Here is a 25,307-nt window from a genome sequence, read left to right as displayed (position 1 = left end):
GCCTGGTTTTGAGATGCTATCTCCACCGGTAGCAAGCAAAGAAGTCTCACGGCTGATAAAACCTGGCCGAAATATACATCTTAGCAGATAAGCGCATATGCTTCCAAGTGCACTCCCGCCCCCCGGGGACGTGAACAAGGTGGCCTCTGGGGCTGCCTTTTCTCCCGGAAGACTTTGATCCATTTGTCCTTTGCTAGAATTTTTAGAAAAGATTTCTTACGTTGTTTTTGAAAAGTAGATATGTGCAACCACGTGAATGTACTTGATGTCATTGGCCTGTACCGTTAAAAATGATTAAAATAGTGCAGCACAAATACTAAAATTGGAATGATACAGAGATTAGCATGGTCCCTGCATAAGGATGACACGCAAATTCGTGAAGCGTTCCGTATTTTTGAGTTTCTTTATGTGTACAGGGAAAGGATTGAATTTTTTCTCCTCAAAACTAGCTTTTTTCACAAATAAATTATCAGGTTAAACTTCCAAAAATGATTAATATAGTAAATTTTATTATATATATATATAGCTACAATAAAAAAATTACTAGGAGAATAAATAGGATAATATCATTTATTTTTTTTTAAGATTTTATTTATTTATTTGAGAGAGAGAGAGAATGAGAGACAGATAGCAAGAGAGGGAGGAGGGTCAGAGGGAGAAGCAGACCCCCCGCCGAGCAGGGAGCCTGATGTGGGACTCGATCCCGGGACTCCAGGATCATGACCTGAGCCGAAGGCAGTCGCTTAACCAACCAACTGAGCCACCCAGGCGCCCAGGATAATATCATTTATAAGCAGAATTTGAAAGCATAAGGAAGAACTGGGCTTTTAACATTGTAACTATAATGTATCTAACATTAATTTTGGAAATCAAATACTTCGAAATGGTCTCTTCTGCACGTGAAACTACCCTCACGTTAATATTCAAAAATCCTTACATCAACAACAAAAATTCAAGACGATTATTTTATCAGTTGACTGAGCTGGACTTTATGGGATAGGAGAGTGAACTCAACCTTTATTTATTTTTACCATGTCCTGTTAAACTTGTTCTGCGGACAGCTTGCTGTCACTCCTGGCTATAATCTCACATGGGTTCCATGGTTTTTTGTGACTCTTATAAAATAAAGACCCCAGACCTATCCAATAATAAAAAAATAAAGTGTACTTCACTGTGTCCGTGCTTGTACGCACTATACACATGTGACATGCTCTATACTTCATATTCACATGTCTCCAGGCATGGTGAGAGTCTAGAGACCTGAGTTCAAGTTCAGGTTTGCCCGTGTCACAGGGCGTGTAAGGGGTAAAAGGATGCACAATGTCGTGAAGCTCAGTTTCCGCACTGTGAGATGGGCATGCTGCAAATGCACACGAGGTCTTTGAAAGACGAAGGATGACGTCTATGGAGACGGGGGCAGAGAAGGGGCCCTGCGAATATCCATCTCTCCCCATCTGACCTTGTATACGCGAAAGCATCTGACCTGCACAATCCTCTACATCCTCGCCCATGCTGTCCTCTCTGAAGAACGCACTCAGGAACACTGACCTGCCTCTGGTCTTGAAATCAGCTCCCAGAGAGTTGACCTGTGCACGGATGCGTGATGTAACTTTGCAAATTAAGTGTGTAATGCTTTTAGAAAAACGATGTCCTTTCCTCCCCTGCTCCCCACCACTGGGACCGGGTAATTTGCGGGCACATCTGTTGCAGGTGTTGGGGAATACTCTTGGAGATATTCTTAGATCCTGGCCTGGGGTCTAAAGGTTGAGAAGCTGGCTCTTGGGACGGGAGTAACAGGAGTAACAGGAGTGAGGGGGAAGGCCTGGGAGCAGGACTGGGCCTGGGTGGGTGGCCAAGGTGGGTGGCTAGATCAGCCAGCAGGAAAGTCAGAAAGGACCAGGACAGCTCTCAGGGGTAGGAAAGGGAGGCAGGCGCCAAACCCAGGCACGTACATACACTGTGTTTACCAGATACCATTTACCACCTGGCCCAGACAAGTCACTTAACCCCTCCTGGCCAGAGCAATCTCACTTGTAAGGAGAGGTGCAGGCCTGCTAAGCTCCCAGACTGAGGTTGTTCTGGCTGCTAGCATTTTAATTTACAGATTGTCTGCTGGGCACCTGCATTGTACCACGTTCTGGGGGGAACGGGTGCAGGATCAAAGAGAAAAAGAGGAGGTGTAATCGGCACCCTTGCTTGCAAGAACCCATCACCCTTCTTACAATCTTGCCAGGACTCCTCAATTTTCTTAGCATAAAATCCAAACTTGGATTCAAGATCCACACAGAACTGTGGGATCCAGCCCTGGTGCGTCCATCAGACAATATCCCAACATGGCCAACAGCACTTGATAATGTTCCAAACAAAACACAGCGCAATCTTGCCTTAATTTATATGGTAGATCCATTCTTAGACAATGCAATGTATAACTGATCCCGTGCCAAAGTTATCTTCAGTTTATATGAATAGGAGAGTTAAGTCCAGGGTAAGATCATCAGAAATTGGCTTTCCACGCACATGAATATCCATTAGGACACCCCAAAGTCACACAGGACCCAGGACAGTCCATTGTCGTGTCAGACTCTTCCATGCACTGCTTGAAATCTTCTTGCATCCTTGATGCCTACTCACTGAATTGATGGCACGCCCCCCACAAAGATCCCAAACAAACTCAAGAGGGCGATATTGCTCCCTTGGGAATCACTGATCTAGCCCCTGCCTACCTCTCCAACGTTGGCTTTGTCCTACTCTCTCCTTGTCCACCACATTCCCGGCCACACAAGCTTTTGTCCATTCTTCCAACACATCAAAGGCCTTTGCACATGCTGTTCCCTCCCCCGGGAAGGCTCTTCCCTAGGTCCTCACAGAGTGGCGTTCTCAGCCTTTGTGTCTCAGCTCCCATAACATTTCCACAAGAGCAGATTTCCCAGCCGCCCTACCTACCGTAACACATGCATCCCAGGCCTGCCAGCCTCAGCCATATTACCCTGTTCGTGTCTCTCACACATCATGCCGGAATGATCTTTTTCTAGGTTGTCTATCTCATTAGACTGGGGGCAGCAAACCTTTCTGTAAAGGTCCAGAGAGCAAATATCTTGGGCTTGGCAGGCCACATGGTCTCTGTCTCAGCAACTCCATTCTGTCATTGTAGCCCAAAAGCACTCATAGGCCACATGGACTATGGAGATGCTGTGCACCAAATAAAACTTTATTTACAAAAACAGGTGGCAGTTGGGCTCAGTCCATGGGCAGCAGTTTGCCAGCCCCAACACTAGACTGTAAGTTCCTTATCTGTCCAGTTCCCTCTTGAATTCCCTGGGTCCAGCACAGTGTGGGGCCAATGGTAAGAGCTGAATGAGTGCATGTTGAAGAAATGTGTTTGTTGTCTGCCTAGAATGAGGAACCACCAGAAAACCCAAGAAAGACCTTCCGAATCTTAGCACCTAGGAAGGCATTTACATATTGGTCACGCACCCAGCACCCAGCACCCCTTACAGTCTTGATAAGGAAGGGCAGGAGAATTCAGGGAGGGCTTCCTGGAGGAAGTGACCCTGACCAGCAGCTGAAGGCAGGATGGTATTTGCACCATGGTAGTTGTGGCACTCACTTGTTCAATCATTAATTCATTCCCTCATTCGAGGGACTTGTGATGAGTGTCATATCAGGTCAGATAACACAAAGATGCCCATGAAGTGCTACTAAAGAAGGAGAAGACTTTGATCCTGTTGCCAGGGCAATCTAGAGATTCCAAGAACTCTGTGGCCCACTCACACTTCTGGGTACCTGATGCTAAGGAGATACCAAGGTCACATCTGACATGGCTCAGTAACGCCATAACTGGATTGTCATCCCACCAACCATCCAGAGTGTCTAACCCCACGGTGAAATCAGTGTGAAACTGTCCTCAGCATCCCCCCAAACGCTCACCCTCCAACCCCACCCAATCGCAGGGCCCCAGCCCGAGGCCCTCCCTCACTCTGATCGCGGCCTGCTCTTGGGCCCTCCATCACCCAGTGGCATAATCATATGCTCTTCCCAGGAAGGGGTGCCCTAATGGTGCGTCTTCAGACAGAAGTCTGGGGCGATTTTTAGCAGCAGTACCCCTGGGCCATCAGAACACCATGACACACCCACTAGGCAGTTCCAAGTAATTGGGAAGGAATATTTCAGCAGCAGGATGGGTACCTTGAGACCATGAGTGACGAGTTTTTGGTCTTTTAAGGGGTTATTCGAAACTCTTTTCCAAAAAAGGACAAAGGTTATCCTTACTCTTCCCCCTTGGTTTTCTTCCCTCCAAAGCCCAAGGCCCTGAACCTCCTACAACCTCATCACTGCTTTTCCTTCTCTCTTCGCCTTGGCTTCTCAGAAACTCAGAGCCAAACGTATAGCCCGTGACCTTCCAGGCCCTATCAGGGACGTGCTGCATAGTACATCTTCAGGTGAGCGGATTTTGCTGCCACATTTCCCTTTCCCTGGGATTTCTCATCTGCTCTTGAAATGGTAATAGACACACCTCTGTAGGGCAACTCAAGTCCTCTCAGAGGTGAGCCAGGTGTCTTTCTTTTGCATAAGAAAAAATTGCAGAATGTTCTCCCTATCTGCCCACCCCCTCCAAACCTGAACCCATTTTGTTAATATTAAGCTTAATTATTTTGAAGTGTAGTTTAATTTAAACCCAAGTTACTGTTAGCATTTCATAAGTAATAAAGTCATTTTCTACCTGCTAATGAGGGGTAAAAATAAACCTATTTCTCAACACAGTATTGATACCATGTCATAAAAACAAACAAGAGAAAACACTCCATATAGGAACTTGAGTACGTGATCTTCTTCTTGTCTTCATCTCCTCAGATCTGTGCCCTTGTGGTGACCCTGACTTCGAGCTGGGGGCCATGGCCCAGAAGCTACTAAGTGTCACAAGGGAAAAAATCCCCAAAGGGCTGCTTTTCATAGAGTGACCAAGGGCCAGGCTTTGGGATCGGAGAACCCCTCATGCATCCCTTTGTTTGTTGGCCCATTCAATAAACCAAGTACCTTTCGGGTCAGGCACTGTGCTGAGCAGGGGGGACCTGTGAACAAGATGAAGAAGCTTCGTGCCCCACCCCCAGCTACAGACCTAACCTCACAACACGGGGAGGCCACAATAAGCAAGGGAGCTACCAAATGAACAAGGTCATTCCAACCTGTGCTAATGTAACAACGAGCTGAGGGAGGGGGAGATGGACACATTAAGAAAGGCCCCTCAGAGGAGGTGATGTCTGAGCGAGCCACAGAAAGGGCAGGGGAAGCAAAAGTCAAGGAAAACGACAGAACAGGGAAGAATATGGACCTGGAAAACGCAGGAGTATAAAGGCCATCGAGGATGCCTGCCTCCACCTGAAGTTTCAGGGTAGAAAGGCAATTCTCAGGATGCCCGGGGAAACTGTTCAGAGTCCCCGCCTATAAACCTATGGGGACAACCCAATGTCACCCCCCTCACACGAGAGGGAGAAGAGGACAAAACACAGATCCTGACAGTGGGAGACCCAAAACAGAGAATAAAAAGTGGGGGTAAAAAATGAGCCAAGAACCCCGTTCTTCTAAAACAAACCAGTGGCCTTGTGCAAGGGGACACTGCTGGGACGTGGGACACCCGGGGGGCCGTCAGCCAGTCCCTTGGATTCCAAGGGTCTGGTCCCTTCCAGACTTTGCTGAAGACCCCAGGCCCCTGCCCCAGACCACGCCGGAGGCTCTGGGTCCTTCACTATGCCGTCTAGAGGACCATGCTGGGAATCGCCAATGATCTTTCATTAGCTGATGCACTAAAGCTCTTCTCTCTGCTTCTGTCTCGAGATAATGCCATCCAGGGCCTGCCTCGGAAGAGAGACGAACCCACTTGATAAACAGCAAGGGCTTCTCGCCCCATCCACGAGTGGGAGGCGCTTTCAAAGCCTTCAGAAAATAGTCACCGATGCCAGCAAGCCGGGGACACTCATTTGGGGTCTGCTGGTGACATCTGAACGCCAGGATCCCACAGTGACAAGCAGGGAAGGCACAAAACTCTACCTCGTCACCTTTTTAATGAGTAAAATCCTCTGGCTGCTGCCGGGGCCCTCAGAGACCTGCTATTAATGAGCGCTCAGAATAGACTGTGCCTGTTTTATCCATGTACGGAGGCCTGGGAGAGACACTTCAATTTCCATTTTACATCTGCTGCCATGTTCAAGTGGCTCCTTAAGGGCAGGAAAACACTTGGCAAATTCTGTCTTTAAAGAGACACGTTCAAAGAGAGCTTTCGCTCCCCACAGCCACATTCTATATGTGAATGCTTTTCAATTTGCAAAGCATATATTTAGATTATGTATATGGAAACCCGGTAGGCAGGCGACCTCAGCTGCACACACAGCTCCCCCTGCCCCTTGGGGCGGCAAGAAGAGGGCTTCCGGTCTGGTCCTCTGATTCGGTGCCTTCACTCACCGAGAGGGGGACAAGGACAGCCTCCGCGTTGTCCCTATTTATGAACCTTGGTCCTAGCCAGCAGCCCCTGCGGCTCCTAATGTGGTGAGCACCACTGTCCGCACAGGGTTGTGTGTGAGCGGAGATCTGGGAAGGGCGCTGGCCCCAGGGCGTGAGCCACGTGGGGCCCAGAAAGGAGGTGTGACTGACCTGAGCCCACAGGGGAGCTGGGGGGACGCGGCGAGACCCCGGCCTGGGAGGCTACGAGAGGGTGTTGAGTAGAGGAGAGAGGAGGAGGAGGTGAAGACAGGGAGGAACTCCGGACCACAGCGTACACCTGGACGTCTCAGCGATGGCCCCCTTGTCCCGGGAGCCACTGCCTACAAGGGGGGTGAGGGTGAAGTTGGGGAATGCACCCAGCGTCAGGGACCGGGGATGGTGTAAAGTACAACCTCGGGCTCTTGCATTTACCACCTGTCTTAGTTCAGCCACTATCGCAGAAATACCACAGTCTGGGGGCTTAAATAGCAGACATCCGGGGTGCCTGAGTGACCTAGTGGGCTAAGCGTCTGCCTTGGGCTAAGCTTCTGCCTTCGGCTCAGGTCATGATCTCAGGGTCCTGGGATCGAGCCTCGCGTCGGGCTCCCTGCTCAGCGGGAAGCCTGCTTCTCCCTCTCCCTCTGCTGCTCCCCCTGCTTGCTCTTTCTCTCTCTCTCTCTCTCTCTCTCAAATGAATAAATAAAGTTTTTTAAAAAAATAGCAGACATCTCTTTCTTTCAGTTCTGGAGGCTGAAGTCTGAGGTCCTGGTGCCAGTATGGTCAGTTTCAGGTGAAGGCTCTCCTCCTGGATCGTAGATGGCTGCCTTCTCACCATGTCCTCATATGGCAGGGAGAGAGAGCTCTGTGCCCTTTACCCACTTATGAGGGCACCAATCCCATCATGGGAGCTGCACCCTCATGGCCTCTTCCAAACCTAATTACCCCTGAAATGTCCACCTCCAAGCACCACCACACTGGGGATTAGGGCTGCAACATACAAATTTGGGCGGGAGGAGGGGGACACAAACATTCAGTCCATAGCACCACTGTGTGATCTTGGGCAAGTTGCTTACCCTCTCTGAGCCTTCACTTTTCATCTGTAAAATGGGATGAGCATCCCCCTGGCGGTGGGTCTGGGGATGCTGTGACCTGCACTTGGACAGTGCCTGGCACTCAGGCAGAGCGAGCATAGTGGTATCTGCATTTACTTCTACAGCCCCGTGATCATCAGAATCCTCCAGAGTGAGAAACCCATTCTCCAAGCAACCTCAAAAGACCCACAGGATAAATGCGTCGTGAAGAGAAGAAATCCAGAGAAATCCAACTTATCCATACTTTGAAAAGGGACGATGTGGGATGAAAGCCGCCGACAGCGTGAATTACTGTTGATTTCATCATTTTTGCCATCCCCAGAACAAACAGCCCCAGAAAGCACAGTGGTTGTGACCCTAAGCCTGTGGCATCCCAGGGCATTTCCAATTATCTCAAAGTGTGTTATAAAATGCTCACCAAAGATAACTTGAGTTTTCTCTCATTCAAAATGCCACCATTCTCCATCATCAGCACTTTGGCAAGTGGGAGAGGGGGCACAGCATCGTGCTGTGGCAGAGTGTGCCTGCCGCTTCCCTAGTACCCATCCTCCCTCACTTATGAGCATCTAGAGTCTGGAGGCGATGATGTGCCCACTTGCAGAATCTGCTTCCCAGCCTCTCTTACAGCCAGATGTGGCCACATGACAACATTCTGGCCATGGAAGAAAGAGAAACTCATAAAAGGAATTCTGGAAAGGTTCTCTGAAAGGGAGAAAAGACAACTAGAGAAAGACCCTTTTGCTTTACCCTCTTCTTGCTTCCTGCTGCCTGGAATGTGGACATGATGGCTGGAGCTGCAGCAGGCATTTCGAAACACTGAGGGCAGAAGCCAAATGTGGGGAATGGCAGAGCATGGGAGAGACAGAGCCTGGGCCCCACGGGATCATGAAGCTGCCACACCAGCCTACCCAGGACTTCTTGTACATCAGAGGGGAAACTAGGCATTTCAGCCTTTGTTATAGGAGTTTTCTGTTAGGTACAGCTGAACCTAATCCTAATGTATATACTTAGTTACTAGAGACTGGTGAGTGTGTGGAAGAGGAGGCCTGGGTCCCTGGCTACCGATCCATCCTAGGCAGGTGACACAGGTGGGAGGTGGAGAGGAAGGGGATGGAACATCATGTGCAGGATGAGGGTCCAACAGCACCTCCTGGCTAGTGCCTACTAAATTCAGCTAGTGCTGGACCCCAGGTGAGGGATCCATCTCTCCCTGTGTCACCTTCTGGAGCCCTCTAGCCTAAGCCAGAGTCTAAAAGGGGACAGGGTGCTCCCACAGGAAAACAGCCTAAGTCAAAATGAACTCTGGTTCAAGCCCTACCTCTGACTTAGCAGCGGTGCAACTTTGGTGAAGCCACTTCACCCCCGGGCCTCAGTTTCCTCCTCTGAAAAATGAGATTCACGGTAACACCCACCTCAAAGGGTTATGTAGAAAGTGTAAACACAGTACCTGGAATTCAGCCCTCAGAAATGATAGCCGTGATTATTATAGATGAGTTGTGAATTGACATTATTTTCAGAGAGAGGTTTTGGGGCAAGGCACATCCTCCCTGGAAAGGCAGGAGGGAGCAAGGCTCTGGCCCAATGGCAGTGGTCCATTCTTCCCAGGTAGGGTGAAATCGGCTCGGGTACCACAAACGTCACTCCCAACTGTCTGCGAGCTAGAAAGAAGACAGAACCGTGAAGGAGGAGACCCAGCTTCCGTCACTGGCTTCACCACTAACTAGCTGTGTGACTTCAGGTGAGTCACGGCCTCTTTCTGAGCCTCAGTTTCCCCACCCCCATGAAATGAGGATGCCAGCTCCCACGTCTGAGGCCCCTCCCAGCATCAAAGTGCAGCAATCCCATGATACAGAGAGACTGGAGAACCAGGATGGAAACAGCCAATCCACCGATTTTGCCCCCAGCGTCCTCAACCCTACCATCCATTCTCGGATATTCTTTCCAATTGTATTCCTGTCATTTTGAAGGCCTGATTCGGGAAGAAGCATTATTCCTGCAGACACTAAGGCTTGATCTGAGGAGAGGGGTAAGAAGAGATTTGAGAGAGTAGTTTGCCTCCCTTTATGCACACCTGATGAAAAAATTCAGATGTGCAAACCCAATAAATTGGAAGATTCTCAGTTTATGAAAAAGAATCATCTAGAAATGCAAACAATTTTGCTCATCTGAGTCTTGCTCATAGGCATCTGTGCATTGATGATGGGAAGGAAATCATGCTGAGTGTTAGCTACCTAGTTTGAGGCCTTAACCACATGGTTAACATATATCACTAACTCAGTCCTTTCCAGAAGAATCCCATCAGGCAAGCACTCCTGTCCTCATTTTGCTAGTAGGATAGAGGAACAGTAAAGTTATATGTTTTTTGCTTAAATTAAGGTCATGCTGACAATCAAAGATTGAGCTGGGATACTAATCTTGAGCTAATCTAGACTGTTATCATCACACCATCACATCCGAAAGAGAAACGGCACAGATGGGATGATGTCCAGCAACAGAACAGAATTTCATCCTAAAATCAGCTGGCAGTGGCTGTCTGTGTGACCTCGAGGCCGTCCCAGAATCTCTCTTTGCTGGTGTTTTCTCATATACAGGTGGGCACTGGAGAGATCTGAGCCCCACTCTGCAGGATCTCCAAGTCGCCAGGATGCCCCGCCCCACTCCATCGTCAATATACACCGAGGCTGCCAAGCCGGAGAGCACACAGCCGTGGAACAATGCCCTGCTTGGGAACCACCGATGGGATGGACAGATGGCTGGCGACCTTGACTTCACATGTCTTCTCTTCCCTGCCCACCCCTGACCAACTTCAGAACCCTGCGGGTCCCTCCTCAGTTTCCAAACCCAAGCAGATCTGCTTACAAACCGGAACGTGTAACACGGAATATTTGGGATAACTGGGGGTCGCTCCAAATGTCCACCCAAGTGCCATTCTAGAGACTCTGTTTACCCAGCAGTGTCGTTAGGAGGTGGGGAACACTGGCTTGCATTCCCATTTACCTGCATCAGCCATGTGGTGCCAACGGATGTAACTGCCCCATGGCATCCGCTGAGACTTTTGCAATATAGAGACGGTGTTGCCGTAAAGAATTTAATAGGCCAGCAACTGACACTCGAACTCTTTTGGATTCACCAATGAATCTAATGCCCAGGTGTTGCCAAAAGCATTTATTGTCTCATAATTTGATTTACTTTTTTTCCAGGCTGCTCCCAGTGCCTGCAAGTAGGGGCAAAATGGCTGATGTCTCCAGATGCCACGGAGGCTAATAAAGCTTGCTGTGCTCCCAGCATGCTCTCTGCTGTCAGAAACCGGCAATTAACTTAATAGGGTTCTTGAAATGGAGTCGATCCGGGAAATGTGGCATGTGTTGACACTCTCCCGCTGATCCAAGCAGCCTCCCACCATTGATTTGCAGGGTCTGTTTGCTATTTGAATTATTTAGGAGCTTGTTATGTGAATTAAAAAGCAGCACTTTGCAGCATTAAGTCTAATATTTTATGATCTTCAATTGATTAGGTGGGCTTTCAGGATTACATGGAAAGGTTAAGATAAAACACGCCTCAGACAGGCAGCTCTCACCAGCCTGCTTCGCTCTTCAAAAACCTAGAGGAAAACCCAAAAGGAGCCTGCCTCCCTTTTCCCTCCCAAATGAGTCCTCGGGAACCCGTGTTTGGACCATCAAAGAGCTTTTTCACCCCGAGGATACCAGGTGCCCTGGCTTCTCAGGACCAAAGGAGGCTGGTCCCCCATTCCTCCACCTTTCATTTATGTCTTTCTTGGCACAAAGACGCCACCGATGATGTGATGCCCAGAGGGACTGCATCCCAAGCCTGGGCCTGCAAAAGGAAAGCCCTGCTGTGGGTTCCCAGCCACTCGATTGGACGTGGATGGGCACTGCTGCCACAGCTGCCTGTGGCCAAGGGTGTGTCCAACACGCCTCCCTCGACCATGAGTGCCAATTCATGCTTTCTTTGCCCTACCAGCTCTCGCCACCCTCTCCCCTGGCCTATGACCACAGTTTTCCACTGGGCTTCTCCCAGCACCTCCCTTGCAATCCACCCTATATTCTGCAGCCAAAGCTACTTCCGGCGATGAAACTCCCCTGTTCAGAAACATTCAGTAGCTCCCCATTGCCATTTGTTAAGTATATATACTCAGCAACCTGAGCCCAGACTCTCTTTCTAGCCTTGTCGTCCATTGCCCCCATATCAATCAACCAGACTGAGCTACTTATTATTCTTTAAAAACACTTGTTTGCTTTCTCAACTCTCAGGCTTTGCTCATGGCATTCACTTGGTGCATTACGCCTCCCTTCCTCACCTGCTGAAACTCTACTAGTCCTTGATAACGACAAGAGTAAATAAGTACATAACATAGAGCTTCCTATATTCCAAGCACTTTAAAGATTATTTAATACTTATAATCCTGTAAGGTTGGTACCTTTATTATTTCCATTTTAGAGATGGCAAAATTGAGGTTCAGGGAAGTTAGCTAATTTCCCCAAAGTCATTCAGTGAGCTGGGGTTTAAATCCAGGTAGACAAAGCTCATCTCAATCCCACTGCCTTGGTAAAGCCATCCCTGCCTTTACCTAGGTGTCCTTTTTCCTCCGAGCAGACTTCTTCAGGCCGCAGGTACAGGTACGCGGCTCTCTTCTCTGCCAGGATGCTGATGCCCAGGCACAGTCCGGGCCTCTCTTGTATCACTGCAGGGCTTAGGACCCAAGTTTGCACACAGTAGGTGCTGACTCAAGCAGGCTGGCAACCTGACCGCAGGGTGGCTCCGCACCCCACAGTCACAGCCCCGGAAGAGTATTTACCTGGTCCCTCTTGCGCTTTCCAAGAGATGGAAGAAGGCATTGCCAGGTGCCAAGCGAGTGACAGTGCAAGCTCTAAAGAGGGACTTGAATTTCAATCCAGGCACCACCTCTTTTAACCATGCAACCTTGGGGAAAAGAGTAAATTAGCCTCACTGAGCTAGGTGTTCTCACCTCTAAACGGAAATAAATAGTCCACACGCCGTAAGGAAATTATCAAAATTAAATGCAATAATGCATCAAAAGCACTTAGGATACATGGTCCCTAGCACATATTAGGGGCTTAGAAAAAGTCTGTAGTCATTACCATTGGATTGACCCCAGTAGAGTCTCTAAACCACCTCCAGCAGCTCTGGGCCCTGGGCCCTGGGCCCTGCCTCTCTATACCTCCAGTTCCTCACCTGGAACATAGGCTATTTCAAACTCACCTGATAGGATTAGGGGGAAGGATTTAATGAAATAACAGATGGATCTGGAACAGAACAAACATTCAATACATGAGTAATAATATCTTATTTTTAATTAATATAACCTTCAGCCAAGCTGAGAATATTTACTTTTCTAGAACACCATAAAGATGGTCCTTGACCCCCGGAATCAACAACCTTGTGCAAAACACATGATGTCTGCCTCATTCCAACTCTGCAGCAGGCTGCGAGGAGAAAGGGGATAGAAGCCACCCAGCCCCTGCCTCCAGGGGGCACTTATTGGAACAGGGGAGGCTGGACAGAAAGAGCTGATCTCTCCCAGGGCAGGAGGAGGGGAGGGCTGCATGCCTGGGGGCCCTGAGCAAAGTCCCAGGGACTCAGCTGGGAGGAGCTGCTGCCTGGTCCTGTGACCTGTGACCCATCAGATCTGTTGGATGTGCCACGAGGATGACAGCAAGCACTTTGGCAGCTGCAGCATGGCAGAGAGCGTCTGTGTGATTAGCGAGGCCTTCATAGGAGACCTTGTCCCTGGGAGGCTAGGCTGTCACTAAAATCCCTTAAGTAAGGTGTCGCCTTCGGAACCTCTCTGCTGCAGGGAGGCCCTGAAACCAGAAAGACGTTCCCAGGACCATTTAACTGCCACGTTCTGCTGGATCTTATTCTTTAAGGCAGTCGAGGTCTTCACCTTGGGCCATGTGGATGAGCTTAAGAGGGCTGGGACCCAGGAAGTCTCTCAAATATGTACAAAATCTTATGTGAAGGTATGCAGCTGTTTATACTAGGTAGAGGTTCTATAAGATTCTGTATATGTCAGGAGAGACTAACTGCTCGGGGCAGTAACAACCCCTAAGTCTCAATGGCTTAACGCAGCGTGTCACAGTCCAAGCAGGCTGATAAAGCATAGTGGTGAAGAGCAGGGGCTGGCAGGGGCTCCACCATCTCCACCACGTGGCCTCCGAGGTCACCGTGAACACTGACATCCTGTTGGCAGATGGAGGAGAAAATGAGCATGAGTGATCTTACAAGAAACTTTAGGGGCCAGGCCTGGAAACAGCATACGTTACTCCTGCTCACATTCCATTGGCCAGAACTCGGTCACATGGGTCCCCTGACTGCAAAGGATGCTGGGAAATGTAGTCTTCCTAGGTACCCAGGAGGGAAGGAAAACTGGTTTTCCAGAATGTATCTCAGAGCCTTTCAAAAAGGACTTGTATGGGGGGGAAGAAAGGCAGAGTATAAAGAAGACTAATAAATACCATTTGCTTTATGTACATTATTCATTTAATCCTAACTATTAGTAGCAGATTTTTTTATTTTATATCCATTTACTAGATAAGGAAACTGAAGCTCAGAAGAGTAAGTCACTTGCAAAGGATCACACGGTAATGAATGGTGAAACCCAGAATATACCTCACGCTCCTCTCTTGTCAACATGCAGTTTTAAAGGCACTCCATTCTATGACTTCTGTGTATTACATATTTTGAGTGGGAAAGCAAACGTGAATGGAGAAGATAATTTTGAGCTTGTATTTTAGGATCAGCTAACATTTATGGACTGCTTACTCTGTGCCAGACACCATTTAAAATGCTTTTCCATGTATTGCATAATTAACTCCTCCCACTGATAAGATCATCCAGCTATTATCTCAGCTTTATGGATGAGAAAATGGAGCCACAGAGAAGTGACACAATTTTCCCAAAGCCCCACAGCTAGTAAGTGGGGGAACGGGGACTCCATCCCTGGCAGTTACTCCAGTCCCATAGGTATGCACTGCCCCCACCAACCCGTGCGTGCACCCATTCAGGGTGCAGTTGCTCTAGGCCACCCCATGAGATCAAGGCAAATAGACTGTGTATCCTTCATCCTCGAGCCCCCACCATGCAGCCCGGTCCTGCCCCTCTCCCTCCAAAACCATAGCCTGACAGTGGGAATCCTCCCAAGGACATGTCAACACACCAGCAGAGTCCCCAGCCACCTGTTGTCTGGGAGCACCATGACAGAGCCCATCAGCCCATGTAGGGTCGCTGCTGTAACCCCACGGGTGGCTACCCTCCCCTTCCCAACCCCATTCAATCCACTTGATGGTTTCATGAAGGTAGATCTTTTACTATCTCCAACCACTGCGTCATTTAAGCCAAAATAAATTTAGTTAATGGGGCCAGAAGCAGGTCTGGGGTGAACATGGAGGGGAACGAAGGCAACAACATCTCTCCTCACACCACCCTGGCCCTCTGAGGGGTTGTTTCCCCAGGGAGAGGTCCTGGGGATGGCAGAACGTGTCCTCACTTTGCGCCTTGTACAAGGCCAAGGTGTCGACCTCAAGCTCTTGCACAAAAGCAGCAGGCTGGTGGGTGGGTGTGTGGAGGGGATACAGAATCAGCCCGGAGGCACTCAACAGAGGCCTTGTGTGGTGACGGACCCCCAAGACTGAGGAGGGCTGAAGGATGTAAAACACCAAGGCTGAAGGGGGGGAACCTTCAGACAAATGTAGAGCTAAAGCCAAACGTTCAGAAGCAGAAGGGATGAGGGCAGCCCCCCTCCTCCATGCCGGCTCCACGCTGGGCCGTGTGGAGCTGTGGCAAAGACACCAGGACTGGAGTCAGCCGGACTTGCTTCAAGGCCGGCTCCTCCATTCATTAGCCCATTGTTTTGCCTCTCAGTCTCTCGGCCTGTAAAATGGGTATAATGTCCGTCCCACCTCACAGGGCTGTTGGAAGGCCTGGGGACTTGAGCACATGAAGCACCAAGCACAGGGTCTGGCATGAGGCCAAATCCAAGTGTTGGCCCGGAGGGCCTTTGAACACAGTCCTCTTAGAAACAAACAAACAACAAGTAACAGACTTAATCGTCTAGTCAGCTGTATCACCAAACAAGACACCTCATTATAGTCATTTGTTTTGCAGTTAAAATAATCACCTCTTCATTTGTCCTGGGCCGTGCAGCAGGATCGATGAGGTAGGCCAGTCACTTGTCCCCCGGCCCACTGTGCCCAGCAGGGACCAGTAACCACAGAACCAAATGCTTCTGAGGTCAGCAGTTCGCCCTTTACTGCACGCGTCCCCGGACACGATCTTCATTAATGCACGCGGAGGCCCTGGGAGGCAGGTGGAGCCGACCTCATGACCCCTCCTACAGACAGGGAAATGGAGGCTCCCCAAGGCTTTCAGTTAGCAAGTAGCAGCTCCAGGGCTCTAAGTCTGGTCCTCTGGCTCCAAACGCAGGGTGTTTTTTGGCAACACCGAAGGGGCTCAGCACGCTCTCGGCTGCCTGAGGACTGACAGGCGGGCGCCAGGGTTAAGAGCATGGGCCCTGGAGCGAGGCTCTGTGGGTCCCCATCCCAGCTGTGCCATTTACTGTCCCTGAGACCTTGGGCAAGCTGCGGGACCTCTCAGTGTCTTATCTATAAGATGGAGCTGATGTCACTTCCTCCCACTTAGAGTGCTGAGATATGTGTAAAGCCATGAAAACGGGGCCTGGTGTAGACAGTAAGAGCCATTAGGCATCACAACTGATACCCTTCGTGGGGAACCACACCCGCTCACCTACTTTCTCTGTTTGCTTCTGATGCTCCGTGCCCCTGGATGGCCGAGGCTGTCTTATCCATCCTGGAGACGAAGACAGAGGGTGAGTGTGGGGTGGTGGTTAGGAGTGCAGACTCTGGTTCTAAGTCCAGATCCCGTCACTCCCTGGCTGTGTAACCCTGGTGAACTCGGTGTGTGTGCGCTCTGAGCCCATTTCCTTCTGCAGAAAAGGGGATAATAATAGAATCTGGTTCATAGAGCTATAACTCAGTAAGTGATAGAATACACACAAAGCACCTAGAACAGTTCCTGGCCCGAGGAAAGGGCTAAACAAGTATGAGCTATTATTGTATCGATGTTCCCGGCACCCGTCACTGTGCTCAGTCCAAAGGAGCTAAGCAACCGGTTTTGGATGCATGAATGAGTTGAGTGTTTGTGCTTCTTGGTCTCTGGATAGCCAGAGGTCCTCAAATTCTTTCCCAAAGATATGACCCTGGGATGGGAGTTGGCCACCAAGGATGGTGACCGTGTCCGAGATACTCATTATTTATAATGACCTCACCAAGTAAATAAATAGTGTGAGATGGGGAGCCAGGCCAGACCTTCCAGAAATACTCTGTCCCTGGCTCCAGCTTGGGTACGGAGACACAGTGACCCTAGCCAGTTGACTCATCTCCCCAACATAAGCTGAGCTGCTGAGGCAGCCCCACCCAGCCTCTCTTGGCCCTCACTGGCTCCTTCCCATGGTCTGGGAAGCCCGGCAGGAGCCAGTCTACTAGAAGCAGCTGGTTCTGGGGAGGAGGAAAAGCAGGTGTGAATCTGTGATTAATGCCAAAGAGGGACCATCAAAGGAGCAGAAAAGTTCTGGCTGGGTTGATGGAGGACAGAAGGGCAGTGCCCAGTGATGTAGTCACTGCGGGGGTTTGGGGGGTGACACTGAAGGGCAGGTAGCCTGAGATGAGGATAGGCATTGCTGCTCTGTGGGGTGGAGGTCTGTAGAGTTCCTGGGCAAGTAGGGAAGAAATCAGGACTGGGAAGAAAATCCAGAAGGCCCCTCCATCAGGAACTCCCAGGATCAGGTAGCCATGGGGAGAGCTCAAAATAGACTGGCTCCAACCTCAGGGTCAAAACTAGTCAGTGTAGAAAGATGGTGACCCTGAGAAACGTCTCTAAATGACACCCTTCTTGAAAACCTCGATCTCTTTCAGAAAATTGTCTTTTTAATTAAAAAAAATAGAACTTCCATGCTGACAATTTCACTTATTGAACAAGAGAACGAGGCACTTAGGTATGATGTGGTTCAACCACTCTGATGTACAGGTCAGAAGATGTGACTCCATCCATCCATCTACAGTTTTTCCTGAGCACCTACTACAGAGCAGACGCTGATCAAGGTGCTGGGACCTGCAGAGAACAAGACCAATGAAGTCTCTGCCTCACAGAACTTAGAATCTGGGGAGGAGACAGACAATAAACACAAAGCAAATAGAGAAAAACATTCAGATCAGGATTAGATATTAGGAAGAAAACAAAAAGCTTTATAATAGCCAGGGGTGGGATGGGAGAGCCAGAGGGTCTTGAAGATCTTTCCGAGGTGACAGCTAAGCTGAAGCCTAAAACAGAAGCCAGGACAAGAACAAGGGAAGAGCTCTGCCTAGCAAGGGCAAGAGGCCCTGGGACAGGGACGCATTTAGGGAGGTCCAAGAAAAGAGACCGTGCAGGTGGCTGAGAGGGAGTGAGACCCGCTAACACGTGTAGACACGATACTTTGCATCCGGCACCATCCTGGCCCTGACCGGCAGTTCATTACGTGCCCAGAAGGACCCTTGAGGGAGGGCTCCATTATCAACTCCATTTAGGTGGCTGAGACTGAGGCCAGAGAGGTTAAGTAACTGCCCAGAGTGACCCACTGAGGACAGGGCGGGCAGGACTCCGCCTCTGACACCTCTGACAAATCCAGAATTCACTGGAGCAGACCCCAGGCAAGAGCGAGAGGACACAGCCCCTGTGGGCCTCCGCCGGGAGTTCGGGTCTTGTTCAAGTACAAGGGGAAGTGACCAGTTCCCACAATATGTTAGTGGTCAGTTCAATGACTACTGGCGCCCAGCCCCATCCCAAAGCCCCCGCCTGCGCCCCAGGCTGCCTGCGCTCGGGACACCCGCCAAGTGCCCTCTTCAAGCGAACCCCACCAGCGCCCCCGCCCACCTCCCTCACATCTTCCCGGCGCGTCTCCCCCACCCCCGCCGGGGCTCCCCCACGGTCTCCCTTCCGACCCGAGCGCCCCGGGTTTGGGGGCGAGAACTGGCGCTCTGCGCGCTGAGCGGCTCTGCTCCCGGGCCCCTCGGACCGCAGGCGCTCCCGGGGATGCGCGGAGCCCAGCCCTCCAGCGCCGCGCCCACTCGGGGCTCGCACATCCGCCTCCCCGCACCCTCGCTCGGCCACGCCGCCTCCTCCGGGAGCCCTCGGGGCGCCTCTCCGGGAGGCCGGCACGGCCAGGCCACCGGGAAGCCTTTCCGCCCTCAACTCTGCCGAGCACGTCCCGCTCCGTAGGCCGGCCCCGGGGGCCCACCCGGCCCAGGGTACCCACGCGGGGGCGGGGGGGGGGGGCGCCCCGGCCCGTAGCGCGCAGACGTGCGGGCACCTCGGGGGCGGGGGGGGTGGCCCGGGGCGGCCCCGGGCTCCGTGACCCCAGCGCCGCCGCCGAGACGCCGCACGTTGCATCCCCGAACCTCCGCAACCGGAGGATTGCCAGCCTCGTGGCGGCGCGGCCTGATTGGCAGGTCCCCCCTTGGCAGGGGTGGGGACCGGGGAGGGCTATTGTGCACAATTGCTGTTTTTACTCCTGCCATCATTAATTCAACTACTGACAGAGAAAGGAGGGTCCGCCGCGGCTTTGTGTCACGCACTCACTGTAATTTACTTGAAAAGAATTAAATCACAATTACCTGCCATTCGTTTTGCATAAAACGAGCTGTAAGGAGCTTGCCATCGCTGAGCGCTTGGAAGGTCAACAGCCCCATTGTTGCCATATTAGAACAATATTTCTCAATTCGAAACTTAAAAGATTCGAATTAGCAGCTTTGTTTGACTACGGTGGCCCACGGATAGGCAAGGCTGACACCCCACCTCGGACTCCAGACGTTACAGTTAACAAGCATAATTTTCATTCGAGTCTAGACCGATCTTTTAAAATCGTTGCTTTTGTTGAACAAATGTCCCTCCCAAATGTTGGAAAGGAAAACGTAACCTTTTATCTGTTACGTAGCCCGGTTGATAAATTATCTAAATGCCATGAAAATTCCTCTTGCTGGAGCTAAAATCAGAGCAAACTGTAATTAACTCACTTGAGATTTGTTTAAATGTCCAGAGAAATCACACTGTTCTCAAATAAAGTTACTTCTGTTCTCATTTCTCCCCTTTCAGATATGGTCATCAGGTAAACATGACTGATTAGCTTTTAAACCGTTTTTCAAGTGTATTTAAAATATTCAATGCTGCAAAATTACATCACCGTGAACCTGTGTGTTCAGCAAATTTGAAGCCAGGCTGGGTTTTAACAACTTCTGTAAAAGTAAACTGCTGCTTTGAGTGAGCTGTAGTTTCCATTAACATTAATAGTTTTTCAGTGACAAAATGTAACTGTTCAATCAAGCTTGAATATTAAAAGGAACCCAGTTACTAATTGTAAGAACTCTGGAACCATCAGGAAAAACAGCAAATACAAAAATACAATTGGTAACAGGGACAGTTGTGTGCAGGGAGAGTAACATATTACAGCAAAATTCTGCATTTGAAAATAAAGAGAAGTGACAGAAAATAAGGTTTAAATTAGAAAAGATGAAAGACCAGAAAGGCAGAATTCTAAAAATCTGAGTGATAAAAAAAAAAAAAAAACAAGCTGAAATGCAGATTTAGTGCAGAGAATAATTAAAATGTGAAATAAGAAAACTTACAACCTAGAAAAGCAAGTCAGAAAAGGAGTAAAAACACATTTGCTACTGTTAACACTGGATTTTTCTAATTTTAAAAATGCAATTTTGTGATTAAAATGTTATTAGTATTTTAAGAGGTTTTTTTTAGAGTGAAAACTGCTAGTTGATTTTTTTTTAAACGGGTGGCCTTTTCCTTTAAAGAAAACATATTTTATTGTCTGTTCCCTTTTATTTTTTTAATGAATGTGAAAATTAAAATGTTTGCTTTGATTTTTAGTGACTTAAAAATTTTTAAAGTAATTTTTCCTTTTGTGTGTGTGTGAAAGAGAGAGAAAAGAACCGTTTGGCTTCAGCAGAAAACAAATTACAAGTGGATCAAACCAAGGACTCAACTCTATTTTCATGACTGGGTTTTTGAAGAATAATCCATAGAGATGGGGGAGGAAGGGATTCATCAGGCAAATGAAACAAAGTCCCTGATCTATATTACTATTCTGATATCACCTCCTGGAATATCGGCAACATTTTAAGTTCCAGCCTAAGCCATGAATTCCTTCAGAACAAATCAAATGTCTTGAAAGAATATTTCTGTTTGAAAAGGAATTAAGCTCTCCTGAAAGAATTTTAAAGGTTGTGATATTCACAGTCTGATAAAGCAGCACCTTTAATGAAATTCTAATTAGCAATTTCATGCACTTTGCTATTAGTCATATCAGATTAGTGCACATTTTCACAGCCTTCCTTTAATTAAGTGCACTTATTCCAAGTTTCAAACACTTTCCTTATAAGATGAAAACTGTGCTGAAATGTTATTTAGTAAACAGAGGAAGTGTGAAAGTGTAGGTGTGTGCGTGTACAGGGGCAGACATTTTTAACTGTCTACAAATTTTTTTTACATCTATAGAGTTGATGAACTCAGGTTTTTCTTCCTTTTTTCTTGTATTCTCAATGTTTCCTTGAGATTTCTAAGGGACCTATTCAAATCCTTAGTCCAAGTGCACATCATGTGTATTTTTGCTTAAAACATATATCCTGGATGTGTATATATGTGGAAGGATTTTTTGCTTGAAACATCTTTTCTGTATGTATGCGTGTGTGTATGTAGTATGTAGGTATAGTATATATATGTATATACATATATATGGGGGGGAGAGAGAGAGAGAATCCGAGAGAGAGGGAGTGAGAGAGGAAACTACACAACATACAGTATTTCATTTTTTAAATCTCTGAAAAGCAGTGAAAAAGCATTGCCCGTATAACATTCCCCCACCCCTGTCACCTTTTGCGGGCACCTCTTGTCCTTTGAAAACAGCAATATGATTTCATTCGACCTTCTAAATTTCATTCTGAAGCTCCAGCAAGGAGCAGGCAGCTAGCTTCGTGAGCCGGATCCTCGGAGCACAGGATATCTTCCTTCATGTCAGACCCCACTTCTCCACTGTGAGAGCTCAGCAGTCAAGCCAGTCTTTTCCAGGCAGAGCAGGACCTAGTCTGGGGGCTCAAACCCTACAAACCCCTGAGTCCCCCGATCATCCCTCCCTCCTAGCCTGCTGGAGGGTTGCTCCAATTCAGGAAGATTGTATTATCTGGGAATCAACGTGATCTTATCTGTAGCCTTTTGTCAAGTGGAAATTTTTGTTGCCTGTTTTGCTCAGAGGTTGAAACTTGTAACATATTAACTAATTGCTTGCATCTCTAACACATGTTCTCTTGTTGGTGTCATTCATTTATACTGTAACATTTTTGACATTTTTAGATTGTCCCTTGGGACTCCTGGGCCTCTTAGCGGTTCCCTCTATGAAGAGTGTTTGCCTAATGATTACTGACTGACATCTCAATAACGAGCAACGTAGGAGTTGGGTGCATCTATTGAAGAGTTCGGGGATGTGTGTGTGTGTGTGTGTGTGTGTGTGTGTGTGTGTGTTTTAATTCATGGTCCACTTTGTCAAGTCATGTGTGAGCCATAATTTAAGCTAATAATTACCAGACATGAATTCAATGAAACATTGGTGTCTACACTTAAAAAAAAAATAGTCCTGAATTTTAATGCATTCAGAAAACGTTTGCCTAGGGCCAGGCTGGGTCCAACACGCATATGGAAGCACTTTAAAAGTGATAAATGATTTGGAATCTACCCTGTCTACTGGTGTGCTTCTCAGGAAAGAAAATTAGAGCTAACAGGTGTTAGATAGGGAATGCTGGGGCATTTTAATAGAATTGTCAAAATGTTGGTACCAGATGTTGACATTAATGCACACAACTCGGAACGTAATGCCGGGCCGCCATTTAAATGATTATTTGTTTAAATTTCAAGTCGCCAGCAGGAAATCCTTACTTTGTTCAGCACCTTTCTCTACACACCATCCCCCTGCTCTTTCCCCTACGATTTGCATCAAAGTGAGTGGCTGCTCAGCTCACATATGCAGGCTTTAAATAAGCCATGCCTGTCAAATTTCATTTTTTCTTTTCAGATCATACTCATCACATCCCCATCCTCGCCAGCCTTGAAGTCTGCCTCAATGTATTCGTTTATGAGAAAAAATGATTTAAATACTGCCAGTTACAGGCTAATTAATCTTTGAACTCCTCGGCAACTTCAAATGTATATAGCAAGTAATCTGCATGAACTTGTAATTACTATGTATTTATACAATCTTTTCCATGTAATCACCAAGTCGTTACATGGTTATGTGAGCCTTGTAAATCATGGTGATAGCAGAAAACGAATCTTGCCCATGCCACTGCGAAAAACTCATGCAGGAGCCGCCGGTACCCACCGCAGTCCATTAATCGAAGGATCCAGAAAGACTCTCTGCTTTAAAGGACACTAGAACGCTCGCCTGCAATAGACTCCCAACTTAAAGAAATATCAGGGGATTGAGAAACTGGTGAGGTGGGCAGAGAGCAGCCTTTTCATCCAGCTTTTGTACAACGACTATGATTGGTTTGGGCCATTTATTCCTGCAGGAGTTGAAAGGCAATTAGAAAAAAAAAATGTCTGGGCAAAATCCACCATTGGTGTGCAAGCAGCATTCTGCTGTGACTTGGGGAAGGTCCTGAAATAAATTCCAATGTGAGTTTCCAGAGCAAACCCTGAGGCGGACTTGGGTTGTCATCTTTTTTGAACCCAATTAAAGTGGAAGTAAAACCTCCAGCTTTTCCAGACCTGGGCTTCTTGTCCCAACTCTTCAAAAGTCACCCCCTTCATAAACAAACTCTGTGTGTGTGTGTGTGTGTGTGTGTGTGTGTGTGTATACACATATCTATTTGCATGTCTGTGTGCCTGTGTGTGAACTAATGTAATATCTTCAAAAGCCACATTGGACCATGTGGGTGCTATTGTTCGAAAGCAGCCACCCATATGGGAAGGCCCTTCTCTCCTCCTTGGGAGGTCCCCTCCTCTCTCTTCAACTGGACAGCTAAGGTCAGGTTTTCCTTGGCACAAGAAAGGGTGAGGCAGGATACAGAACCATGGCCTTTCTAGGAGCCCCGAGGGGCCCCTCAGAATCGAGCAAGGGGAACCAAGAGGCTAAATCTATGCTGGATTCTGAATTTCTGCAGTCATGAGCTTCCCTCTTTTCTCAGCCCTACTTAGGAATAAGGAGGGAGAAAGTAAGCAACAAGCACCTGCCGCTCAGCAGACCCTCGCCTGGACCCTTGCCTGGAGCTCCCAACACAGCGCCAGATGACAGTCCCAACCCACTCAGGCCTGATGGCTGTGTGGCTCAGTGTCCTCAAAGCCCTTTCTCTTCAGAGGCTCACCCATCCAGAACCGCGCTGTCCAATATGGTAACCGCTAGTCACGAGTGGCCATATAAGTAATTAATTAAAAGGAAAGATCCGGGTTCTTGTTGCACTAGCCACATGTCAAGTGTTCCAAATGTGGCTGGTGGCTACCATCCTGGATAGTGCAGATATAGAATATGTTCAAGATCTTCAGTCTAGAACTCTACATAATTCTCTGTTCTCTGTCCTGATAGTTCCCTGCCCAGAGACAGTGGCATTTAACAGGGTCAAAGCACAGAACCAGAGAGGTTTCCCTGAGCCCATCAAGAGGCTGCCTTGCCTCCTCAGTAAGACCCCTCCTCATTGCACAGGGCCTTTTGTGCAGGGCCAAGGTCAGGCCTGGGGCCCAGTGTGTCACCCAGAGCTCAGTGGGCACTGGCTCTGAGGAACAGAAGCCCCACAGAGCCCTGGGATGTACCTGAGGCCACGGAAGCCTTCAGTGGCCAGTGGCCAGCTCTGCTAGCTAAATTGGTGTTTGCATCCTGGCGAGGTCAGCCTTTGCCGGTACAAACCCGGGATGCCACTTCTGGGGTAAGAGATTCCAGGCTCATTAGCTAGGAAGAAATTCTAATTATTCATTATCTTTCAACATAGGTGCTGTTATTGGCCGCTTGACTGCTATTATATGCTACTTGTGATTATGGCTGTTTTTCCAGAGCTACCACGTGCCAGGCCCATTGCATCTGGACTCCTCACCACAACCCTATGAGGCAAACTGTGATCCCATCTTACAGATGGGAAAACTAAGGCCAAGACGTACTCACTGACCCCGCCAAAGCCACAGGGCTCATGAACAGTGGGTCAGGATCCTAAACCTCACCCCATTCACCATTCCCCCCCACATTAGCCTATTCTTCAGCTTCCTATGAGCTGCCTCTGCTCCCCACAGGCAGCCAGGAAGCTAAGTGGAATGCCTAGCTTCCCAAATCCTCAGCAGGGCTCGTTGTCAGCATGTGATTCCTTATCTGCTTCACTCCCCTGACAGCTGCTGATGGAGCAGCCCTCACCACCTGCAGCGGTTCACAAACTGGCCCCAATTTTCCACCTTTTCCCATATCCATTCCTCCTTTGCAATGGGATTTTGCAGCACCTTTCCTCAAGAGCTGGGCTGTATTTTGCAAAGTGTGTTTCTGAATCTAAGTTGGTCTTGTGACTTGCTTTCTCCAGTAAAACGTGGCAGGAGCAACTAAGAACGTACCGCCGCTGAGAGCAGGCCTGGAGACATTGCATCCTTTCGAATCCTGCCACCACCACCTAAATG

At 48.6% G+C, this 25,307-nt stretch overlaps 1 pseudogene; it reads left to right on the top strand.

Annotated features, from left to right (window-relative positions):
• Positions 1 to 302: 302 nt before the first annotated feature.
• On the top strand, positions 303 to 396 carry LOC116644164 (annotated as a pseudogene).
• Positions 397 to 25,307: the final 24,911 nt, after the last annotated feature.

This window comes from Phoca vitulina, unplaced genomic scaffold, assembly GCF_004348235.1.
Source record: "Phoca vitulina isolate PV1807 unplaced genomic scaffold, GSC_HSeal_1.0 scaffold28, whole genome shotgun sequence".
NCBI lineage: Eukaryota > Metazoa > Chordata > Mammalia > Carnivora > Phocidae > Phoca > Phoca vitulina.
This window is presented reverse-complemented; position numbering and strand designations above follow the sequence as displayed.